The sequence below is a fragment of the Micropterus salmoides genome, unplaced genomic scaffold, assembly GCF_014851395.1.
Source record: "Micropterus salmoides isolate LMB-PRFRI ecotype aquatic unplaced genomic scaffold, ASM1485139v1 Ms_hic_scaffold_4489, whole genome shotgun sequence".
Taxonomy (NCBI): Eukaryota; Metazoa; Chordata; class Actinopteri; order Centrarchiformes; family Centrarchidae; genus Micropterus; species Micropterus salmoides.
Window position 1 is genome coordinate 1 of NW_024043916.1, and position 9,434 is coordinate 9,434.

Consider the following 9,434-nt stretch of genomic DNA (forward strand, 5'->3'; position numbering starts at 1 on the left):
CCTCTGCCTGTCCTGCCTGTTACCTGTTCGGCTGGCGCCGCTAGCCCTCTGCCTGTCCTGCCTGTTACCTGTTCGGCTGGCGCCGCTAGCCCTCTGCCTGTCCTGCCTGTTACCTGTTCGGCTGGCGCCTCTAGCCCTCTGCCTGTCCTGCCTGTTCCTGTTCGCTGGCGCCGCTAGCCCTCTGTTATCTGTTCGGCTGGCGCCGCTAGCCCTCCGCCTGTCCTGCCTGTTGTCTCTTCGGCTGGCGCTGCTAGCCCTCCGCCTGTCCTGCCTGTTACCCTGTTCGGCTGGCGCGCTAGCCCTCCGCCTGTCCTGCCTGTATCCTGCTCGGCTAGCGCCGCTAGCCCTCCGCCTGTCCTGCCTGTTATCTGTTCGGCTGGCGCCGCTATCCCTCTGCCTGTCCTGCCTGTTACCTGTTCGGCTGGCGCCGCTAGTCCTCCGCCTGTCCTGCCTGTTGTCTCTTCGGCTGGCGCCGCTAGCCCTCCGCCTGTCCTGCCTGTTTCTCTTCGGCTGGCGCCGCTAGCCCTCCGCCTGCCTGCCTGTTATCTGTTCGGCTGGCGCCGCTAGCCCTCTGCCTGTCCCCTGCCTGTATCCTGCTCGGCTAGCGCCGCTAGTCCTCCGCCTAGCCTGTCCGTCCGCCTGCTGCCCTACCTACCAAGGACTCAGGGACTATGACTCCCTGACCTACCTGACCATGAAGGCCAGGGATCGAGGCAGCACGGGCAGCTAGGCTATGGCCTGATAGCCTGGAGGCTAGGCTTTCCCTGGAGTCGTCTTTTGAAGGGAGTCGCCTAGCCATCTTTTCGGGTTCCCGTGGTGGTCATCGGAGGCGACGAGGTCCCATCAGCGACCTCGGCAACAAACCGTACCCTGCTTGCTAAAACGGCTAGCCGCCTGCTGATTCCCGGCCCGCTAGCGCTGCTAGCTCACATCAGACCTGCCTGATCCCCGGCCTGCTAGCGCAGCTAGCCGCCTGCCTGATCCTGGCCTACTCCGCTCCAGGTCTCGCACTCGGTCGTCCTACCGACACCTGTTACTGGTCCCTCATCGAAGGTCCGACTGACACCAGTTTCCAAGGTCTCCGTCGGTGGCCAGACCGGTTCCCGCTCCCCGTGCCCCGTCGGTGGTCCGACCGGCACCTGCTTCGCCGGTGGCCCAGCTGACTCCTGTTCTCCCGTCGGTTGGTCCGACCAACACCAGCTTCGTTGGTGGCCCAGCCGCTCCCATTCCTCGTGCTCCGTCGGTGGTCCGACCAGCACCTGCTTCGCTGGTGGCCCAGCTGACTCCTGTTCCCTCGTTCGTCGGTGTCCGACCGGCACCCTTCGCGCCGGTGGCCCAGCCGACTCCTGTTCTCCCGTCGGTGGTCCGACCAACACCAGCTCCGTTGGTGGCCCAGCCTGTTCCTCGTGTCCTGTCGGCGGACGGACCGGCTTCAGCCCCGCCGGTGGTCCGGCCGACCCCTGCCTCGTGTCCTTGGCGGATGGACCGGCTTCAGCCCCGCCGGTGTCCGGCCGACCCCTGCTCCTCGTGTCCTGTCGGCGGATGGACCGGCTTCACCCCGCCGGTGGTCCGGCGACCCCTGCTCCTCGTGTCCTGTCGGCGGATGACCGGCTTCAGCCCCGCCGGTGGTCCGGCCGACTCCAGCTCCTCGTGTCCGGTCATGGTCCCCAGCCCTGCTGTCCAGTCGGTGGTCAGGCCGACTCCAGCTCCTCGTGTCCTCCATGGTCCCCAGCCCCTGTCCAGTCGGTGGTCAGGCCGACTCCAGCTCCTCGTGTCCGTCCATGGTCCTCAGCCCAGCTGCTCAGTCGGTGTTCAGACCGACTCCAGCTCTCGTGTCCAGTCCATGGTCCTCAGCCCAGCTGTCTCGCCGGTGGTCCTCAGCCCAGCTGTGCCTCCAGAGCACCCAAGCTTTGGGTGCCGACCTCCGGAGAGGTCTTGCCGTCAGCTCCTGCTCGGCACCAGTGGGGTCGCTGCCTCACTGTTGGCCGTCCTGCCAACCCCTTGAACTCTGTGGCCCCCTGTTCTGCCCGGCCTGTTGAGTCGACCTCCGGCGCGGCCTCCCGAACTCTGTGGCCCCCCGGTTCTGCCCGGCCTCATGGGTCGTCCCACAGGAACCCCACCTGAACTGTTTTGCTCTCCTGGTCTACTCGGTCGGTGAACTGTGTTTACCCCCTGATTTGCCCGGCCTGTCGGTCATCCCCGGGACGACCTCCTGAACTCCGTGATCTCTTTGGTCTGCTCGGCCTGTCGGGTCCCTCCAGGACGGCCTCCTGAACAGTGTTTTCCCCCTGATTTGCTCGGCCTGTCGGGTCGTCCTCCAGGACGGCCTCCTGAACAGTGTTTTCCTCCCCCTGATTTGCTCGGCCTGTCGGGTCGGCCTCCAGACGGCCTCCTGAACTGTGTTTTCCCCCCTGATTGCTCGGCCTGTCGGGTCGTCCTCCGGGACGACCTCCTGACTGTTCTGCCCCTCTGCCCTGCCCTGCATGTTAGGCCAAGTGCCTTACCTGCCCTGTTTCCTGGGCATGATCTGCCTGTTGGGTGGTTCCCCCGGACTGTTTTGTCCCCTTGGCTGCTTGTGCGATCTCCCGAAACTCTGTCGCCCCCTTGCCTTGACCTCTGGCCTTTCTCTCCAGACATGTTCGGCGCTCTTTACTTAAATGTTCCCGTCTCAGAGGCAGATCATCACCGGCGCCGTACCTTCCATTCAGCGCAGCGAGACACTGGCATATTGGCACAGTACTCCCGAAAAAAGTGAGAGCGGCTATAGAGAGACAGGAGACAGCTTCACACAACATGGTGGAAACTCAGGTAAACTCCCACCGCAACGGTACGTAATGTTTTTATCAGCTTGATGTTGAACTAATCCATGCTCGTTACATGATATGGTACAGTGACTGCATTCAGCCGACGTGCTACATCGTTAGCTCGCCGCTGCTTTCAGTAACTGTGTATCTTTCACCGGAGGCTCAGCAATGTCAGCACAGCTAAAAGTATTGGATGATAATGAAACGGTTAGTGAGCCGGATGAATATTCTAACGAGATTGTGTCACACTTTATAACAGTTTTAACTAGTGTTAGTGGATGCTCTTCCTCTGTGTTGTATATTATGTGGGTCACGTTAGTTACAGCGACTGAGAGGTGGAGAAGCTGTGTACCTGAGTATCGTAAAGGGCAATAAAATCTAAATTGAACGTTACGAAGCAACAGCGGCAGGTCCGATCTAGTGTAGCGTTAGCTGGCTGCTCGTGCTGCATCACTAGGGGACAGTAAACAAACCGATCCACATTTGCTTTTCCGTTACATCATTTCTTGCAGGCTTTGACACTTTGACATAATACCAGTGGTACACAGGAAAGTAACATGGGTGGCGTTAGTTGGTGAAGTAACTGGAAAGCGATACAACTTTGCACCGGATAACATTAGCAACTGCTCGGTGTTAGCCGGCGAGCTAACGTGACTTTCTCTTGGTTCTCCAGCTTTACTAATGCTCACTTTGTTCTTGCTCGACATCATCTGAACCTGTTGGTCTGATGGGCTTCAGCACATAAACCTTTATTGTTGTTTTGTGGCCTACGTGGAGCCCGTGTTTTACTGTGAGCCGGTTATGTTTATGCTGTTAGTGGACTGCATGTCGTTAGCTGCCGTGTTGTCGCTGTAGCGTGAGAGGCTCGGGAGCGCGCACAGGGCTGAATCCGACCCGGTGTCCTCACATTAAAAGCAGAATAGTGGCTGATGCGAGCAACGGAGAAAACAGGCGTGTGCTTCATTTCTAAGTGACTTTTGAGCCCATTGACAATAAGGCAATGAAAATTGATTTACTAAAATCAAAAACTTACATATGGCCCCTTTAAATTACAGTGAAAATAGCTTCATATTTGAAGCAACGACGTTTTTTGGTAAGGGCTCGTCCGGGATTTGAACCCGGACCTCTCGCACCCTAAGTGAGAATCATACTCCCAGACCAACGAGCCACAAAACCCTTTTCTGTTTTGATGAAAGACTCAGATTTCCTCAACGTTAAAGTAAAACAAGCTTTATCTATTAAAAGCACCTACGGTTCATAGCAAGTGCTCCCCGGTTTTGAACCGAGGACCTCCCATTCCAAGGGCTCGTCCGGGATTTGAACCCGGGACCTCTCGCACCCAAAGCGAGATCATACCCCTAGACCAACGAGCCAGAAATCTCCTTTTCTGCGTTGATGAAATAATCAGATTTCATCCAAATGAAATTACTGTAAAACAGCTTTATATTAAAAGCAATAAAGAAGCTTCATGGGTTCAGAGGGTGGGCTCGTCCGGGATTTGAAACCGGGACTTCGCACCCGAAGCGAGAATCATACCCCTAGACCAACAAGCCACAAAACACCTTTTCTGTTTTGATGAAATACTCAGATTTCATCAACATTAAATAAAGTAGAGCAAGCTTTATCGATTAAAAGCAATAAGAAGCACCTGTTGGTTCATAGCAAGGGCTTCCCCGGGATTTGAACCGAACCTATCGCACCCAATGCGAGAATCATAGCCCTAGACACACGAGCCACAAAATGCCTTTTCCGTTTTGATGAAAGACTCAGATTTCATCAACATTAAAGGGGTTGTGGAGTTTCCAGCGGCCACTAGCGGTGCGGTTTTTAAATTGCAACCAGGCGTGTGCTCGTACACGTGCTGGCTTTAACTCATGACGCGCATAATCCGAAACACAACCGCTTTCATACAGAAATACAGAAACGCCTGCATGCGGGCTGTGGCTTTTCTCCAGACATGTTCGGCTCTGTTACTTAAATGTTCCCGTCTCAGAGGCAGATCATCACCGGCGCCGTACCTTCCATTCAGCGCAGCGAGACACTGGCATATTGGCACAGTACTCCCGAAAAAAGTGGAGCGGCTATAGAGAGACAGGGAGACGCTTCACACAACATGGTGGAACTCAGGTAAACTCCCACCAACGGTACAGTAATGTTTTTATCAGCTTGATGTGAACTAATCCATGCTCGTTACATGATAATGGTACAGTGACTGCATTCAGCCGACGTGCTACATCGTTAGCTCGCCTGCTGCTTTCAGTAACTGTGTATCTTTCACCGGAGCTCAGCAATGTCAGCACAGCTAAAAGTATTGGATGATAATGAACGGTTAGTGAGCCGGACTGAATATTCTAACGAGATTGTGTCACACTTTATACAGTTAGTTAACTAGTGTTAGTGGATGCTCTTCCTCTGTGTTGTATATTATGTGGGTCACGTTAGTTACAGCGACTGAGAGGTGGAGAAGCTGTGTACTGAGTATCGGTAAGGGCAATAAAATCTAAATTGAACGTTACGAAGCAAACAGCGGCAGGTCCGATCTAGTGTAGCGTTAGCTGGCTGCTCGTGGCTGCATCACTAGGGGACAGTAAACAAACCGATCCACATTTGCTTTTTACCGTTACATCATTTCTTGCAGGCTTTGACACTTTGACATAATACCAGTGGTACACAGGAAAGTAACATGGGTGGCGTTAGTTGGTGAAGTAACGTGGAAAGCGATACAACTTTGCACCGGATAACATTAGCAACTGCTCGGTGTTAGCCGGCGAGCTAACGTGACTTTCTCTGTGTTTCTCCAGCTTTACTAATGCTCACTTTGTTCTTGCTCGCATCATCTGAACCTGTTTGGTCTGATGGCTTCAGCACATAAACCTTTATGTTGTTTTGTGGCCTTACGTGGAGCCCGTGTTTTACTGTGAGCCGTTATGTTTATGCTGTTAGTGGACTGCATGTCGTTAGCTGCCGTGTTGTCGCTGTAGCGTGAGAGGCTCGGGAGCGCGCACAGGGCTGAATCCGACCCGGTGTCCTCACATTAAAAGCAGAATAGTGGCTGATGCGAGCAACAGAAAACAGGCGTGTGCTTCATTTCTAAGTGACTTTTGAGCCCATTGACAATAAGGCAATGAAAATTTGATTTACTAAAATCAAAACTTACATATGGCCCTTTAAATTACAGTGAAAATAGCTTCATATTTGAAGCAACGACGGTTTCTTGGTAGGGCTCGTCCGGGATTTGAACCCGGGACCTCTCGCACCCTAAGCGAGAATCATACTCCTAGACCACGAGCCACAAAACCCTTTTCTGTTTTGATGAAAGACTCAGATTTCCCAACGTAAAGTAAAACAAGCTTTATCTATTAAAAGCACCTACGGGTTCATAGCAATTGCTCCCCGGGTTTTGAACCCACCTCCCATTCCAGGGCTCGTCCGGGATTTGAACCGGGACCTCTCGCACCCAAAGCGAGAATCATACCCCTAGACCAACGAGCCAGAAATCTCCTTTTCTGCGTTGATGAAATAATCAGATTTCATCCAAATGAAATCACTGGAAAACAAGCTTTATATTAAAGCAATAAGAAGCTTCCATGGGTTCAGAGGGAGGGCTCGTCCGGGATTTGAACCGGGACTTCGCGCCCCGAACGAGAATCATACCCTAGACCAACAAGCCACAAAACACCTTTTCTGTTTTGATGAAATACTCAGATTTCATCAACATTAAATAAGTAAGCAAGCTTTATCGATTAAAAGCAATAAGAAGCACCTGTTGGTTCATAGCAAGGGCTTCCCCGGGATTTGAACCCGGAACCTATCGCACCCAATGCGAGAATCATAGCCCTAGACCACGAGCCACAAAATGCCTTTTCCGTTTTGATGAAAGACTCAGATTTCATCAACATTAAAGGGCATTGTGGAGTTTCCAGCGGCCACTAGCGGGCGGTTTTAAGATTGCAACCAGGCTGTGCTCGTACACGTGCTGGCTTTAACTCATGAGCGAGCATAATCCGAAACACAACCGCTTTCATACAGAAATACAGAAACGCCTGCATGCGGGCTGTGGCTTTTCTCCAGACATGTTCGGGCTCTGTTACTTAAATGTTCCCGTCTCAGAGGCATCATCACCGGCGCCGTACCTTCCATTCAGCGCAGCGAGACACTGGCATATTGGCACAGTACTCCCGAAAAAAGTGAGAGCGGCTATAGAGAGACAGGGAGACGCTTCACACAACATGGTGGAAACTCAGGTAAACTCCCAGCGCAACGGTACAGTAATGTTTTTATCAGCTTGATGTTGAACTAATCCATGCTCGTTACATGATAATGGTACAGTGACTGCATTCAGCCGACGTGCTACATCGTTAGCTCGCCTGCTGCTTTCAGTAACTGTGTATCTTTCACCGGAGGCTCAGCAATGTCAGCACAGCTAAAAGTATTGGATGATAATGAAACGGTTAGTGAGCCGGACTGAATATTCTAACGAGATTGTGTCACACTTTATAACAGTTAGTTAACTAGTGTTAGTGGACTCTTCTCTGTGTTGTATATTATGTGGGTCACGTTAGTTACAGCGACTGAGAGGTGGAGAAGCTGTGTACCTGAGTTCGTAAAGGGCAATAAAATCTAAATTGAACGTTACGAAGCAAACAGCGGCAGGTCCGATCTAGTGTAGCGTTAGCTGGCGCTCGTGGCTGCATCACTAGGGGACAGTAAACAAACCGATCCACATTTGCTTTTTACCGTTCATCTTTCTTGCAGGCTTTGACACTTTGACATAATACCAGTGGTACACAGAAAGTAACATGGGTGGCGTTAGTTGGTGAAGTAACGTGGAAAGCGATACAACTTTGCACCGGATAACATTAGCAACTGCTCGTGTTGCCGCGAGCTAACGTGACTTTCTCTGTGTTTCTCCAGCTTTACTAATGCTCACTTTGTTCTTGCTCGACATCATCTGAACCTGTTTGGTCTGATGGGCTTCAGCACATAAACCTTTATTGTTGTTTTGTGGCCTTACGTGGAGCCCGTGTTTCACTGTGAGCCGGTTATGTTTATGCTGTTAGTGGACTGCATGTCGTTAGCTGCCGTGTTGTCGCTGTAGCGTGAGAGGCTCGGGAGCGCGCACAGGGCTGAATCCGACCCGGTGTCCTCACATTAAAAGCAGAATAGTGGCTGATGCGAGCAACGGAGAAAAGGCGTGTGCTTCATTTCTAAGTGACTTTTGAGCCCATTGACAATAAGGCAATGAAAATTTGATTTACTAAAATCAAAAACTTACATATGGCCCCTTTAAATTACAGTGAAAATAGCTTCATATTTGAAGCAACGACGGTTTCTTGGTAAGGGCTCGTCCGGGATTTGAACCCGGGACCTCTCGCACCCTAAGCGAGAATCATACCCTAGACCAACGAGCCACAAAACACCTTTTCTGTTTTGATGAAAGACTCAGATTTCCTCAACGTTAAAGTAAAACAAGCTTTATCTATTAAAAGCACCTACGGGTTCATAGCAAGTGCTCCCCGGGTTTTGAACCCAGGACCTCCCATTCCAAGGGCTCGTCCGGATTTGAACCCGGACCTCTCGCACCCAAAGCGAGAATCATACCCCTAGACCAACGAGCCACAAATCTCCTTTTCTGCGTTGATGAAATAATCAGATTTCATCCAAATGAAATCACTGGAAAACAAGCTTATACATTAAAAGCAATAAAAGCTTCTATGGTTCAGAGGGTGGGCTCGCCGGGATTTGAAACCGGGACTCTCGCCACCCGAAGCGAGAATCATACCCCTAGACCAACAGCCACAAAACACCTTTTCTGTTTTGATGAAATACTCAGATTTCATCCATTAAAATAAAGTAGAGCAAGCTTTATCGATTAAAAGCAATAAGAAGCACCTGTTGGTTCATAGCAAGGGCTTTGCCGGGATTTGAACCCGGAACCATCGCACCCAATGCGAGAATCATAGCCCTAGACACACGAGCCACAAAATGCCTTTTCCGTTTTGATGAAAGACTCAGATTTCATCAACATTAAAGGGGCATTGTGGAGTTTCCAGCGGCCACTAGCGGTGCGGTTTTAAGATTGCAACCAGGCGTGTGCTGGTACACGTGCTGGCTTTAACTCATGAGCGAGCATAATCCGAAAACAACCGCTTTCATACAGAAATCAGAAACGCCTGCATGCGGGCTGTGGCTTTTCTCCAGACATGTTCGGGCTCTGTTACTTAAACGTTCCCGTCTCAGAGGCATATCATCACCGGCGCCGTACCTTCCATTCAGCGCAGCGAGAACCTGGCATATTGGCACAGTACTCCTGAAAAAAGTGAGAGCGGCTATAGAGAGACAGGGAGACGCTTCACACAACATGGTGGAAACTCAGGTAAACTCCCAGCGCAACGTACAGTAATGTTTTTATCAGCTTGATGTTGAACTAATCCATGCTCGTTACATGATAATGGTACAGTGACTGCATTCAGCCGACGTGCTACATCGTTAGCTCGCCTGCTGCTTTCAGTAACTGTGTATCTTTCACCGGAGGCTCAGCAATGTCAGCACAGCTAAAAGTATTGATAATGAACGGTTAGTGAGCCGGACTGAATATTCTAACGAGATTGTGTCACACTTTATAACAGT

At 51.4% G+C, this 9,434-nt stretch overlaps 3 non-coding genes across 3 annotated transcripts; all 3 read right to left on the reverse strand.

The window, feature by feature from the left end:
* Positions 1-4,106: 4,106 nt before the first annotated feature.
* On the reverse strand, positions 4,107-4,177 carry trnap-ugg. Its single transcript has one exon. It is a non-coding gene; the product is annotated as a tRNA-Pro (tRNA).
* A 2,048-nt stretch (positions 4,178-6,225) lies between these two features.
* Positions 6,226-6,296, reverse strand: trnap-ugg. The gene has a single exon. It is a non-coding gene; the product is annotated as a tRNA-Pro (tRNA).
* Positions 6,297-8,144: 1,848 nt separating this feature from the next.
* trnap-agg lies at positions 8,145-8,215 on the reverse strand. Its single transcript has one exon. It is a non-coding gene; the product is annotated as a tRNA-Pro (tRNA).
* Positions 8,216-9,434: the final 1,219 nt, after the last annotated feature.